Below are 16718 nucleotides of genomic sequence, written 5' to 3' on the forward strand. Positions count from 1 at the left end.
ATCGAGAGACTGAAATTTTTTCCCATTCCTCCTTGCAAAACAGCTCGAGCTCAGTGAGGTTGGATGGAGAGCATTTGTGAACAGCAGTTTTCAGTTCTTTCCACAGATTCTCGATTGGATTCAGGTCTGGACTTTGACTTGGCCATTCTAACACCTGGATATGTTAATTTTTGAACCATTCCATTGTAGATTTTGCTTTATGTTTTGGATCATTGTCTTGTTGGAAGACAAATCTCCGTCCCAATCTCAGGTCTTTTGCAGACTCCATCAGGTTTTCTTCCAGAATGGTCCTGTATTTGGCTCCATCCATCTTCCCATCAATTTTAACCATCTTCCCTGTCCCTGCTGAAGAAAAGCAGGCTCAAACCATGATGCTGCCACCACCATGTTTGACAGTGGGGATGGTGTGTTCAGGGTGATGAGCTGTGTTGCTTTTACGCCAAACATAACGTTTTGCATTGTTGCCAAAAAGTTACATTTTGGTTTCATCTGACCAGAGCACCTTCTTCCACATGTTTGGTGTGTCTCCCAGGTGGCTTGTGGCAAACTTTAAACAACACTTTTTATGGATATCTTTAAGAAATGGCTTTCTTCTTGCCACTCTTCCATAAAGGCCAGATTTGTGCAATATACGACTGATTGTTGTCCTATGGACAGAGTCTCCCACCTCAGCTGTAGATCTCTGCAGTTCATCCAGAGTGATCATGGGCCTCTTGGCTGCATCTCTGATCAGTCTTCTCCTTGTATGAGCTGAAAGTTTAGAGGGACGGCCAGGTCTTGGTAGATTTGCAGTGGTCTGATACTCCTTCCATTTCAATATTATCGCTTGCACAGTGCTCCTTGGGATGTTTAAAGCTTGGGAAATCTTTTTGTATCCAAATCCGGCTTTAAACTTCTTCACAACAGTATCTCGGACCTGCCTGGTGTGTTCCTTGTTCTTCATGATGCTCTCTGCGCTTTTAACGGACCTCTGAGACTATCACAGTGCAGGTGCATTTATACGGAGACTTGATTACACACAGGTGGATTGTATTTATCATCATTAGTCATTTAGGTCAACATTGGATCATTCAGAGATCCTCACAGAACTTCTGGAGAGAGTTTGCTGCACTGAAAGTAAAGGGGCTGAATAATTTTGCACGCCCAATTTTTCAGTTTTTGATTTGTTAAAAAAGTTTGAAATATCCAATAAATGTCGTTCCACTTCATGATTTTGTCCCACTTGTTGTTGATTCTTCACAAAAAAATACAGTTTTATATCTTTATGTTTGAAGCCTGAAATGTGGCAAAAGGACGCAAAGTTCAAAGGGGCCGAATACTTTCGCAAGGCACTGTAATTACAATTGAGCAGATTAACACTGGAGTGTTAAATTATCAGATGGTCATGTGCAGGTAGAGATACTGGTGTGCAAAAGAGCAGAAAAGTAAATAAATAAAAACAGTATGGGGATGAGGTAGGTAAATTGGGTGGGCTATTTACCAATTGACTATGTACAGCTGCAGCGATCGGTTAGCTGCTCAGATAGCAGATGTTTAAAGTTGGTGAGGGAGATAAAAGTCTCCAACTTCAACGATTTTTACAATTCGTTCCAGTCACAGGCAGCAGAGAACTGGAAGGAAAGGTGGCCAAATAAGCTGTTGGTTTATTAACCCTTCACAGAAGTGGTTAACCAACAACACAGTTTTAAGAAATTCGATTTAAGAAAATATTTACTATACTAAAGTAAATCTAGAGTAAAAAATTAAAAAAGTAACACAATAAAATAGCAATAATGAGGCTAAATACAGGGGGTGCCAGTACCCAGTCAATGTGCGGGGGTACAGGTTAGTTGACAAACTACTGCAGCCTTGTGTTATTATATGAGGGCTGTAATAAGAAAAGAGCAGTGTGGGTTTGGATAGCTAAACAAAAACGTATACATAAGATTCACACAGTGCATATATCCAGTTAATCCAACTCAATATTGAAGGCACCTAAAATGGAACAGTGGCATTGAAATTTCAGAGGAAGTCGGTCTACAATATAAAGGGATAAACATGCTTTGGCATTTTCATAATCCCCTTCTGCCAAACACCTAATTTCTTATCTCTAACTGAGAAGGTAAGTGTGCATTGAATAATCCCAATGGTAATAGAAATTAGAACAACCAGCAACCGCTAACCAGAGCCCAAGCACTCTGACATACTATTTTAATAGTACCTGTGGTATTGTGAGGTGAGACTGGCTCAGGACATGTAGATAACCACATGGGAAAAGCCTCCCCTCTGCACAGTGCATTAGAAATGGCTGTTGGCAGAGTGAAGCAGAAGGTCATTCTAAACAGCTCAGGAACAGTGGTGAGAAAGAGCCAGTCCACAGGCTCTTATAGGAAGGACAAAGGAGCTTAGTGGGTGGCCTCCAATAGAGGACTACACACAACTCCTAGATAAAGCACTGATGCCTGACCTCACCCTGACAGCAGAGATGAGCTGATGAATGAGGGATACTCCAGCAATAAGGCCCAAGGTGGTGTGGTATATTTAAGCAAAAAGGTTCACTGAGTGGCACATGAAGTCAGACATAACAGCAGTTTATATCTACACCATGCAAAATAACAGTGATACTTTACTGTAGATGATAGCACATGTGTAGTAAGTACTGTATAGTTGCCAACTATATAGGGCAAGAGTTGTGTCGCTGCCAATGGAGAGGAAATTCAAAGACTCAAAATGTACTCATTATCTGCAAGGAGTTCCGCAAGTCTCTGCTTCAAACCAAAATGGTTGCAGGAACTTTAATGGCATGCATGCTCATGAATATTCTAAAATAGTTCTAGCAGCAGCAGAGAGCTTTGATTTAGAGAGCTCTTCTGATAGAGAAACACTGTGCTGGAAATATGAATATGAATCCCACTCCTTATCTCCATTATGTTTTCCATTTGAAGAATTTGCAAGTAAATTTCCTTGTTTTGCTAATGCAGGTAGAATTTGTAGTCTATCTAGCAGAAGCAGAAGACGGGTTATTAAGGGAAGTCACGTGACTACCTAGAAATGGAAGATTAGAAATGTTCAGAGTAAAGCTGACGTTTCATATTCACAGGTAAAATATCATGCACGCAGAGCCTTAAAACAGTGAGTCTGACAGAAAACTGGAAGCTGAAGTCTAGCAAACGTATCATCAATTGTTGAATTGAAGGCAGGTTTCTCCTGCACCGAACTCTCAGTGAAGCCTGGGGCCTCTTCAGCCACCCTCTTACCCAATTCAAGGAAGGACACTGAACACACACACACACACACACACACACACACACACACACACACACACACACACACACACACACACACACACACACACACATGCTTATAATATCTGCCACTGCTATGCATTACAATCAGGCTGCTAACATTTGCCGCTTTAATAAGCAAACTTAACCCCACTTATGCCATAACAAGACTAATCCTAATGTGTATTGACTATGCAAGGGTCTGTGGGTATGTGTGTGTGTTTGTCTCTGTGTCTCCGTGTCTCTAGTGTGTGGGGAATCTCTCTCTCCTTGCAAGCAGATTTGTTTATAAAAAAAAATGTATTTATTTTACCCTTATTTTACCAGGTAAGTTGACCTGAGAACACATTCTCCTTTGCAGCAACAACCTGGGGAATAGTTACAGAGGAGAGGAGGAGGATAAATGAGACAACACTCATCAGGTCGAATATTTCTCACATTTCTTTCAATACTGAAATGGATTGTTGAGGGTCACCGTACAGCAGCCACTCATGCTACTTTTCAACCAGAAGTTGAAACAACCAAGACATTCAATCAAGGCAGAGACTTTCTCAAAGGCTTTCTAAATCAGTCCCTTCCAGGAATTTCAAGTGTTCCAAAGACATTGTGCGGTGAAGAACTCAGCTGCCGCTTCTCATTCCACATGGGTAAATATGAGAGGAACGATTCCACCTCATCTGAAAGGACTGGGTAAACCCCCCCCCAGCAGATTATAGAGGTGGGGGACAAGAGATGAGAACAGAGTGGAGGAGTGAAAGAAAGGAAGCCCCGTTGGCCGGGGTTTGTTTCTCTTGTTCCTCTCGCCCTGGTATTTCCACCCCAACGAGATCACCGTTACCCTGCCTCAGCCACAGCCACCTGCAGGGGAACCTGTGTTCCCAGCTGAGTCCCAGTAGAATCACAGCTAGGCTAAGGCTAAATTAGCATCACTATTGTTTGCTACCGCCGCACTCCTTAGACCTGAATCATCCCAGATCTAGAAACACCTTGGTAGAAGAATCACAGCTAGCACAGGTCTTTAGGCCTTAATAGATGCCCACGCCGCTCACTCAGAGCTTGTGGAACCAAGAAAGGAATAGGTCACTCTGTGTTTCCTATAAAAATGAACGGGAAGTAGTAGTGACTCACTCACTCCTTCTAATCAATACATCTGCCCATGCATGGCTGTGTTTGTACCCTCTTGCACTTTCAAATCCATATTCCAAGCTATGCTAGCTAGACTTTCTGTCCTGTGTGTCTCTCTTGTCGGATGATAACATACATCTCAGGGCTGGATCAGCGGCTGTGTAATTACAGGAAACACTTTCTGGGTGATTGCTAACTGGTCTTGGTGGGTGATTGCAGGAAACACTTGCCAACTACCAGGACTTGCTGGGCCTAATATAACACCTGTCCCTTAGTGTTGGCTGACTGACCAACCACACAGAACAAGAGAACCCACATTAGGGCAGCAAGCTGTGTTTATGCTGCTTTCCTGTCATTGGCGTCACAATATCTTTTGAGAATGTTCATCTAAAAAACATATTAATCTGAGCTGACTTTGAGTCATACTGAGCCAATCTGAAATGTTACAGGAAATGAACTACTATCACCCACTAATATCCTCTTGGGTAATGCTTCAATGCAATTTGGTGCCAAAAGCTTTCTACACATCATAGAAGAGGACCGCTCTGATGATAAGATAGCAGGATTGATAGAGACCGATTGTGACTCAATGTTTGTTATCCTCAGTGACATCATCAATGTTTGTTGTCCTCTGCTGTTGCTACACAGGTAATACAGTAAGAAGTCATGGGAAGGGGAAGACTTTTAAAGCCCTCTCATTTCCTGTGCAGCTGTCTTTTAGACCAGCTGAATTCCTGTGTAGCTGACGCGTCCTTACTCTGTACCCCTGAGGTGTCTCAGGTCACCTGAATCCTCAGTTCCAGGGCCACATGTGGGAGGAAAGCACATCTCAATCACCCACGAATGGAATCACACTGTAGGTAGGAAATGACCCATTCAACAGTTAAAAGAATCAAGAAACCTTTGAGCATTTTGCAGCACTAAAATGTTGATTAGTTGGTAACGGTCAATGAGACATTCTTGACAGAGGGTCAGAAAGAGCTTTGTCATGTTGCAACATGGCATGTTGTTGTACTAGTACCCACTGATGTCACTCAGTCACCAACAACGGACAGCATCTTTGTGTTCACAGGCCTCCTCATTCCAATAGGCCATCCACTCCTCTCCTGTAGCCCGGGAAACTACTCAAAACAAACAGAGACCGTGCTGCATGTTGCCAACCCTATCTCCCTGCTCACTTCCTTTTCTCCTGACTGAACCACATGGTTGAGCCACACAGTGCGGTGAAACAGCTTGCAGTGCTGATTATGCATTGTCTCAAGGTTTCATCAAAATAGGAATGAATCCACTGGAAACCAGATAAGACAGCAGATCACAGTTCACATAATGGAACACAATTATAGAGTATTGATTAAACAAAACAGTAAGTGGAATACGTCTTTTTTCTTCTTATCTACTCTACAGGTCAAATCTTTATGGTGACTTGTCAAGCAGTAAGAGAAGATCATTTCATGTTTGTCTAATGCAGTGCCCCTGACATTGCACCAGAATAATGATCTTACCTGTGTGAAACTAATGTCCATCTCTCCATATTTACAGACTGTTATAACTCACAATGCTATCTGTGGGTCGTCGTTGTACACACACACACACACACACACACACACACACACACACACACACACACACACACACACACACACACACACACACACACACACACACACACACTCACTCAGAGGGGTTTATAAACCCTGCATATTTACTCTAAGGTCATAAAAATTACAGTCCAAATGGACAGAGGAATACTTAAAAGGATTGCTCAAGACTACATTAGATGTTTTCTCAGAAGCAGTATGGGAAGTTAAGGGGTGCTCAAGGTCACGGAAGAAAGATGCCATTGCTGGGCAAAACCCAAACCGCCTCACTACAGCTTCTGAGATCTCTGACCTTGACTATAATGATCTACAGTAAGAGAAACATTATAAACAAACCTTGATTAGGATATAGTAAGGATATACTATATCAGCAGGCGGCAGGGTAGCCTAGTGGTTAGAGCATTGGACTAGTAACCGAAAGGTTGCAAGTTTGAATCCCTGAGCTGACAAGGTACAAATCTGTCGTTCTGCCCCTGAACAGGCAGTTAACCCACTGTTCCAAGGCCGTCATTGAAATTAAGAATTTGTTCTTTAACTGACTTGCCTGGTTCAATAAAGGTCAAATATATAGTGCTGTGTGCAAGTATTTTTCCAACATTAAAAGGCAAAAAAAGTCCTCTCGGTTGTGAATGGGTGTCCAGGCACTTTGCTAGAATTTATTAATGACTTGAAACCTTACGGTAGATTCAGATGGCCAAAAAAAGAGTCACTGACAGATTTTACTACACGGATACATGTAAATATAATTATTTCTGTGTCCAGTATTTCTGTGCCCTGTGTCCTGTGAGGACTGAAGAAGCTAAAGTCCCATGTTTTCCTGGCAGCAAATAAAATGATGATGACCTTCAGAATTGAAGATCACCAAAGAAGACAGGATATAGTGTAACCTCAAAGGACCTAAAAGTCGTCTTGGTCAAATGTTACGTATAGGAAAGCACAGATGTCCTGTCGGACACCTTTGTGTTTTCATTCACACACCAAATACTGTTTATACACTCTGTTACAACATATTGTAATGCTGTTTATATGAAGTAACTTGTAATCCTGTTTATATGAAGTAACTTGTAATCCTGTTTCTATGAAGTAACTTGTAATCCTGTTTATATGAAGTAACTTGTAATCCTGTTTATAGGAAGTAACTTGTAATCCTGTTTATAGGAAGTAACTTGTAATCCTGTTTATATGAAGTAACTTGTAATCCTGTTTATATGAAGTCAGTGAAATCAGTGCTCTTGCTACTTTCAGTGTTCTTGCTACTATCAGTGCTCTTGCTACTATCACTGCTCTTGCTACTATCACTGCTCTTGCTACTATCACTGCTCTTGCTACTATCAGTGCTCTTGATAGTATCAGTGCTCTTGCTAGTTTCACTGCTCTTGCTACTATCACTGCTCTTGCTGCTATCAGTGCTCTTGTTACTATCAGTGCTCTTGCTACTATCACTGCTCTTGCTGCTATCAGTGCTCTTGTTACTATCACCGCTCTTGCTACTATCACCGCTCTTGCTAGTATCACTGCTCTTGCTACTATCAGTGCTCTTGTTACTATCACCGCTCTTGCTACTATCACCGCTTTTGCTACTATCACTGCTCTTGCTACTATCAGTGCTCTTGTTACTATCAGTGCTCTTGTTACTATCAGTGCTCTTGCTAGTATCCCTGCTCTTGCTTGTGTCACCGCTCTTGCTACTATCAGTGCTCTTGTTACTATCACTGCTATTGCTACTATCACTGCTCTTGCTTGTGTCACCTCTCTTGCTACTATCAGTGCTCTTGTTACTATCAGTGCTCTTGCTACTATCACTGCTCTTGCTTGTGTCACCGCTCTTGCTACTATCAGTGCTCTTGTTACTATCAGTGCTCTTGCTACTATCACTGCTCTTGCTACTATCACCGCTCTTGCTACTATCAGTGCTCTTGCTACTATCACCGCTCTTGCTACTATCAGTGCTCTTGTTACTATCAGTGCTCTTGCTACTATCACTGCTCTTGCTTGTGTCACCGCTCTTGCTACTATCACTGCTCTTGCTACTATCATTGCTCTTGCTACTTTCAGTGCTCTTGCTACTATCAGTGCTCTTGCTACTATCAGTGCTCTTGCTACTATCAGTGCTCTTGCCACTATCACCGCTCTAACTAGTATCACCGCTCTTGGTAATATCACTGCTATTTCTGGTATCACTGCTCTTGCTACTATCACTGCTCTTGCTTCTTTCAGTGCTCTTGCTACTATCACTGCTCTTGCTACTATCACCGCTCTTGCTACTATCAGTGCTCTTGCTACTATCACCGCTCTTGCTACTATCAGTGCTCTTGCTAGTATCACCGCTCTTGCTACTATCACTGCTCTTGCTACTATCACTGCTCTTGCTTGTGTCACCGCTCTTGCTACTATCACTGCTCTTGCTACTATCAGTGCTCTTGCTACTTTCAGTGCTCTTGCTACTATCACTGCTCTTGCTACTATCACTGCTCTTGCTACTATCACTGCTCTTGCTACTCTCAGTACTCTTGATAGTATCAGTGCTCTTGCTAGTTTCACTGCTCTTGCTACTATCACTGCTCTTGCTACTATCAGTTCTCTTGCTACTTTCAGTGCTCTTTCTACTATCCGTGCTCTTGCTACTATCACTGCTCTTGCTACTATCACTGCTCTTGCTACTATCACTCTTGCTACTATCACTGCTTTTGCTACTATCACTGCTCTTGCTACTCTCAGTACTCTTGATAGTATCAGTGCTCTTGCTAGTTTCACTGCTCTTGCTACTATCACTGCTCTTGCTACTATCAGTTCTCTTGCTACTTTCAGTGCTCTTGCTACTATCCGTGCTCTTGCTACTATCACTGCTCTTGCTACTATCACTGCTCTTGCTACTATCACTCTTGCTACTATCACTGCTCTTGCTACTATCACTGCTCTTGCTACTCTCAGTACTCTTGATAGTATCAGTGCTCTTGCTAGTTTCACTGCTCTTGCTACTATCACTGCTCTTGCTGCTATCAGTTATCGTGTTACTATCAGTGCTCTTGCTACTATCACTGCTCTTGCTGCTATCAGTTCTTATGTTACTATCAGTGCTCTTGCTACTATCCGTACTCTTGCTAATATCAGTGCTCTTGCTAGTATCACTGCTTTTTATTTCGCTTCATGAGTAAAGAATAATAAAGAACAGTGATACTAGCAAGAGCAGTGTAATGGTTTCCTATTTTTTTCTCACGTCCCAATATAAAACAAAAAAATGTGTGTATGCACTCTGACTATCCTCTCCAGAAGATCTCATCTCATTATATCATTCCCCCAAAAAATGTTTAGGCTTTTTTGTTTAGTTTGGCTGTTGGCACATTTGTATTCAGCATGAGTCAAAATACCCCTAATTAGTAAAACCACATACCCCACTGTCAACCCTGAATGACTCATATTATGAATCTGTCACAAAGACTTAAAGGAGTGAAGATCTGAGTTTGTTTTGCTTGTAAAGATGTGTGATTGTTTTGCTCAGAAGGGAACATAGTTAGGATTCATGTAATTTATACACTAAAATTCCTCTGTCACCCTGTCACTAAAGTTCCCGATGTCACTGCACTGTATGTGGACCAGCCAGGTCAGTATTCAATGTCCATCCAGTGTCTGAGGACGTGGAGAGAGGACATGGAAACCGACATTAGGGGCAACCGTGAGCTCTGTTACCTTGAAGTAGGTTTCAGCTTTGTGGACAGAGATGGAGAATGGGCGTAAGCATCTACATTCTCCACATACTGCCTGAGAGAGGAAATAGAGGTGGGTTTGGACTGATCGAGTGATATAGTGTTTCATTGGAGTTTTGGAAGGCAGACTTGCTCTGAGAACAAACTGAAGTTAACCTATTTTTATTAACTGCCAGAGGGCACCTTTTATTTGAAGGAGTCACAATTGCAGACATCAGGTTAGAGAATCAGGTCAAATGAGGTCATTATAATTGAGATAATTCTACATTTGGATTAGCAGGAAGCTATTTCACTCATCACAGATTTTGCCTGCACTCCTCATTAGAAATAAACAGCACACTGAGACCTGCTGCTGTTCTGGGACCAGATCTAGTCAGAAACTAAGCCTCTCTCTTTCTCTCTCTCCCCTTCTCCCACTTTCCAATAATTTACTTTTCTTTTCCTACAGTCTGTTATATAATCACTCTCAGGAGTGTGAGAAATTAGAAACTATTTGACTGCTATGAAAACTATCCCTCAGCTTTTGACCAAAACACAGGCACTGTGACCGCTTTCTTGATAGAATCAGTGCTTCAATTAAGGATTACAGCTTTAAATCATTTGGAATAAAAAGTTTTATAATATCTTTGTCAAGATTATCTTCTTGACAAAAGCTGCAACCACAGCCAACAATGAAATGGCTACTGTAGCTCCACACAAGAATACAGTATATTTAGAACAAATGAGGGCACTCTGCCAAGAATGACCACATTGTTTGATTTTCTGGGCAGTGAGGTAACTGAATGACTCAAACCAATAAAAGAGTTAAACTTCCGATGTTGACACAGTTGTTGCAGTACAAGCATTGGGATTGTGCCGTGGCCTACAAGGAAATTAGGAAATACATTTTTAGCGAAACCGTCCATGTCATTGACCAGTCTCAGGAGAAAGGCTATAGAAAAACCATGGAAAAATTTAGACAGCTGGCTTGTAGGACAAGGTGGTGGATTTTCATAATATACACCAAAACCAAATATCCAACTGAAAGTCTCCACAGCAGAAACCACCGGACAAGGGAGACAGAATGCATTGGGGTCTGGGGGCTCCCCTGCTAGTAGTCTCTAGTATCCCATTCAAACAGACCACTGAATCAGGCTGACATGACATCACACCTCTGGTTCAATGCCAGTTGCACCTTAGGCGAGCGTTCACAAAGCACAGTTGTTTTCTCAGGTTCCATGGCTACTCCAGCATGTCCCCCCCCCCCCCCCCCCGCAAAGCTGTCATCAAGGCAAAGGGTGGCTACTTTTAAGAATCTCAAATATAAAATATATTTACATTTGTAAAAATAAATAAATTGGTTACCACATGATTCCATATGTGTTATTTCATAGTTTTGATGTCTTATTATTGTACAATGTAGAAAATAGTAAAAATAAAGAAATACCCTTGAATGAGTAGGTTTGTCCAAACTTTTGACAGGTACATGTAAGTGGTGAAATAGCTAAATAATGTCCTTGTGTGGCTCCAGATATACACTGAGTGTACAAAACATTAGGAACACCATCCTAATATTGAGTTGCACCCCCCACTATTTTGCCCTCAGAATAGCCTCAATTCTTCGGGGCATGGAATCTACAATGTGTCTAAAGCTTTCCACGGGCATGCTGGCCCATGTTGACTCCAATGCTTCCCACAGTTGTGTCAAGTTGGCTGGATGTCCTTTGGGTGGACCATTCTTGGTACACACAGGAAACTGTTGAGCGTGAAAAACCCAAAAGTGTTGCAATTATTGACACAAACCAGTGCACCTGCCAGGCAACTACTAAAATACCCCATTCAAAGGCACTTAAATATTTTGTCTTGCCCATTCACCCTCTGAATGGCACACATACACAATACATGCCTCAATTGACTCAAGTCTTAAAAATCCTTCCTTGTTATTTTTAAATTTGTACCCTCTTTTTCTCCACAATTTTGTGATATAGAATCTGTAGTTACAGTCTTGTCCCATCGCTGCAACTCCTGTACGGACTCGGGAGAGGTGAAGGTCAAGAGCCATGCGTCCTCTGAAACACAACCCGCCATGCCGCACTGCTTCTTGACACAATATTCACTTAACCACCAATGTGTCAGAGAAAACACTGTACAACTGGCGACCGTGTCAATGTGCATGCGCCCGGCCCGCCAGGGGAGTTGCTAGAGCGACTCTAAGGCACTGCATCACAGTGCTTGAGGCATCACTATAGACCCAGGTTCAATCCCAGGTTGTGTCGCAGCCGGCCGTGACAGGGAGACCCATGAGGCGGTGCATAATTGGCCCAGCATCGTCTGGGTTATGGGAGGACAAGGACACTGTGATACAGTGTCTTATTTGATGCAGGAAGGCTTGTCCTTTAACCGTTACCATAGAGCAGTAGCGTGTATTCATGGAGCCAAGGGATGCCAGGCTTTCCCCAAGAAATTCCCCAAGAAATTAAGAAAAAAACATACAAAATAATGAATCTTTGGTCTCTCTGTGTTACATAAATTAATTTCAGTTCGCAAGAGGCTGAACATATCTCACTGGAGAAAGCATCGGAGCGAACGAAACAGCACTCTACTTTTTTGTCTGATCTATCTGATGCTGTCTGGTCAAAAATATTTTGACATTGTTTCCGCCCATAGCATTGAATGCAAGGGAAGCCAGCGAGCATTTGGCCTCCACTGAAAAAAAACAAAAATAATAATAATAGCCAATCAGCGTTTAGCTAAACTGAGTGAGCTCAGCTGTGAAAGGTCCTGGCTCACCACAAAAAATGTCAAGGGAATCTAGTTTGGATTTGGCTTCAGACCAATCACATTAGAAGCCAAATGCCATTGACTGAAAAAAACTTGAATTGTTGCATCTAGTTGTGTCGTTGTCCTCCGGTGGCTGGCTAGCTAGCTAAAATCGTCCCTTTCCTAAATTAGCCAGGGATGGAGATAGGGATTTGGACGTGTGGTTTTACTTAATTTTCCATATTGGCCAATAACTATAATGGTGATTCTGATCCAAACATAAATTCATACACTGTGCCCCTGACCTGGGAGGATGGAAATTCAATGTGTAACTAGAGGTAGTATGCTAATGTTAATTAGCAGTCCTGGCATATCGTTGACCATGAAAGCCATCATACTGCACTATCCCATCTGGACCAGAGGAATACCTATGTAAGAATGCTGTTCATTGACTACAGCTCAGCATTCAACACCATAGTACCCTCCAAGCTCATCATTAAGCTTGAGGCCCTGGGTCTCAACCCCGCCCTGTACAACTGGGTCCTTGGACTTTCTGACGGGCCGCCCGCCGGTAGGAAACAACATCACCACTTCGCTGATCCTCAGCACTGGGGCCCCACAAGGGTGCATACTCAGCCCCCTCCTGTACTCCATGTTAGTCCATGACCCGGTGGCCATGCATGCCTCCAACTCAATCATCAAGTTTGAAGATGACACAACAGTAGTGGGCTTGATTACCAACAACGACGAGACAGCCTACAGGGAGGAGGTGAGGGCCCTCAGAGTGTGGTGTCAGGAAAATAACCTCACACTCAACGTTAACAAAACTAAGGAGATGATTGTGGACTTCAGGAAACAGCAGAGGGAACACCCCCCTATCCACATCGATGGAACAGTAGTGGAGAGGGTAGTAAGTTTTAAGTTCCTCGGCGTACACATCACAGACAAACTGAATTGGTCCACCCACACAGACAGCATCGTGAAGAAGGCGCAGCAGCGCCTCTTCAACCTCAGGAGGCTGAAGAAATTCGGCTTGTCACCAAAAGCACTCACAAACTTCTACAGATGCACAATCGAGAGCATCCTGTCGGGCTGTATCACCGCCTGGTACGGCAACTGCTCCGCCCACAACCGTAAGGCTCTCCAGAGGGCAGTGAGGTCTGCACAACGCATCACCGGGGACAAACTACTTGCCCTCCAGGACACCTACACCACCCGATGTCACAGGAAGGCCATAAAGATCATCAAGGACAACAACCATCCGAGCCACTGCCTGTTCACCCCGCTATCATCCAGAAGGCGAGGTCAGTACAGGTGCATCAAAGCTGGGACTGACTCAACTCCAGCCACTTTAATAATGGGAATTGATGGGAAATGATGTAAAATATATCACTAGCCACTTTAAACAATGCTACCTAATATAATTATTACATACCCTACATTATCCATCTCATATGTATACATATATACTGTACTCTATATCATCTACTGCATCTTTATGTAATACATGTATCACCAGACACTTTAACTATGCCACTTTGTTTACATACTCATCTCATATGTACATACTGCACTCAATACCATCTACTGTATCTTGCCTATGCCGCTCTGTACCATCACTCATTCATATATCTTTATGTACATATTCTTTATCCCCTTACACTTGTGTCTATAAGGTAGTAGTTTTGGAATTGTTAGCTAGATTACTTGTTGGTTATTACTGCATTGTCGGAACTAGAAGCACAAGCATTTCGCTACACTCGCATTAACATCTGCTAACCATGTGTATGTGACAAATTTGATTTGATTTGATTCGATTTTTTTTGCAACTGCACCACCCTAAACCGCAAGGCTCTCCAGAGGGTGGTGTGGTCTGCACAACGCATCACTGGGGGCAAACTACCTGCCCTCCAGGACACCTACAGCACCCAATGTCACAGGAAGGCCAAAAAGATCATCAAGGACAGCAACCACCGTTACCCCGTTGTTCACCCCGTTACTATCCAGAAGGCGAGGTCAGTACAGGTGTATCAAAGCTGGGACCGAGAGACTGAAAAGCAGCTTCTATCTCAAGGCCATCAGACTGTTAAACAGCCATCACTAACACAGAGGCTGCTGCCTACATTTACAGTGCCTTGCGAAAGTATTCGGCCCCCTTGAACTTTGCGACCTTTTGCCACATTTCAGGCTTCAAACATAAAGATATAAAACTGTATTTGTTTGTGAAGAATCAACAACAAGTGGGACACAATCATGAAGTGGAATGACATTTATTGGATATTTCAAACTTTTTTAACATTTCAAAAACTGAAAAATTGGGCATGCAAAATTATTCAGCCCCCTTAAGTTAATACTTGTAGTGCCACCTTTTGCTGCCATTACAGCTGTAAGTCGCTTGGGGTATGTCTCTATCAGTTTTGCACATTGAGAGACTGAAATTGTTTCCTATTCCTCCTTGCAAAACAGCTCGAGCTCAGTGAGGTTGGATGGAGAGCATTTGTGAACAGCAGTTTTCAGTTCTTTCTACAGATTCTCGATTGGATTCAGGTCTGGACTTTGACTTGGCCATTCTAACACCTGGATATGTTTATTTTTGAACCATTCCATTGTAGATTATGCTTTATGTTTGGGATCATTGTCTTGTTGGAAGACAAATCTCCGTCCCAGTCTAAGGCTTTTCGCATCAGGTTTTCTTCCAGAATGGTCCTGTATTTGGCTCCATCCATCTTCCCATCAATTTTAACCATCTTCCCTGCCCCTGCTGAAGAAAAGCAGGCCCAAACCATGATGCTGCCACCACCATGTTTGACAGTGGGGATGGTGTGTTCAGGGTGATGAGCTGTGTTGCTTTTACGCCAAACATAAAGTTTTGCATTGTTGCCAAAAAGTTCAATTTTGGTTTCATCTGACCAGAGCACCTTCTTCCACATGTTTGGTGTGTCTCCCAGGTGGCTTGTGGCAAACTTTAAACAACACTTTTTATGGATATCTTTAAGAAATGGCTTTCTTCTTGCCACTCTTCCATAAAGGCCAGATTTGTGCAATATACGACTGATTGTTGTCCTATGGACAGAGTCTCCCACCTCAGCTGTAGATCTCTGCAGTTAATCCAGAGTGATCATGGGCCTCTTGGCTGCATCTCTGATCAGTCTTCTCCTTGTATGAGCTGAAAGTTTAGAGGGACGGCCAGGTCTTGGTAGATTTGCAGTGGTCTGATACTCCTTCCATTTCAATATTATCGCTTGCACAGTGCTCCTTGGGATGTTTAAAGCTTGGGAAATCTTTTTGTATCCAAATCCGGCTTTAAACTTCTTCACAACAGTATCTCGGACCTGCCTGGTGTGTTCCTTGTTCTTCATGATGCTCTCTGCGCTTTTAACGGACCTCTGAGACTATCACAGTGCAGGTGCATTTATACGGAGACTTGATTACACACAGGTGGATTGTATTTATCATCATTAGTCATTTAGGTCAACATTGGATCATTCAGAGATCCACACTGAACTTCTGGAGAGAGTTTGCTGCACTGAAAGTAAAGGGGCTGAATAATTTTGCACGCACAATTTTTCAGTTTTTGATTTGTTAAAAAAGTTTGAAATATCCAATAAATGTCGTTCCACTTCATGATTGTGTCCCACTTGTTGTTGATTCTTCACAAAAAAATACAGTTTTATATCTTTATGTTTGAAGCCTGAAATGTGGCAAAAGGTCGCAAAGTTCAAGGGGGCCGAATACTTTCACAAGGCACTGTATGTGACCAATAAAAGTTTATTTGATTTGAAAGGAAGTGAGACTAGCGAGCAAGCATTTTAGCCAGGTAGCCCAGGACAACAAAAACTAAAAGTGTGTACTGTATGACAGAGTCATAGACCGTTTAGGCAACATGGATGCCATTGGCGTTTCTCTACAAGTAGTCTGAGTCAACATGTTTCTTCTACTTGCACAAATGCACAGACACCAAACATACCACACACATAAATCAGTACCAGCTCATGTTTTCTTTGAGACTTGCGGTAACTCTCTGTGGTTCTAAATTAAAAGTTGTTTAGTTCTCAGAAAATGGCAGAAACATTGACTTGATTGACCATGTAACCTTTTGTTTTGTGGACTTCAGACAGAGGTTGCTCTCCGGTTTTGTAATGAAACAAAGGTGTGGTTGAATTTATTCTGCCACTGTGCCACTCGGCCTCAGAGACAATTGTCTCAGCCTCAGACCTATTTGGGGCTGCAGGTAGCCTAGTGGTTACAGCATTAGACTAGTAACTGAAAGGTTGCAAGATCAAATCCCC

Source organism: Oncorhynchus kisutch, linkage group LG21, assembly GCF_002021735.2.
Source record: "Oncorhynchus kisutch isolate 150728-3 linkage group LG21, Okis_V2, whole genome shotgun sequence".
Lineage (NCBI taxonomy): Eukaryota > Metazoa > Chordata > Actinopteri > Salmoniformes > Salmonidae > Oncorhynchus > Oncorhynchus kisutch.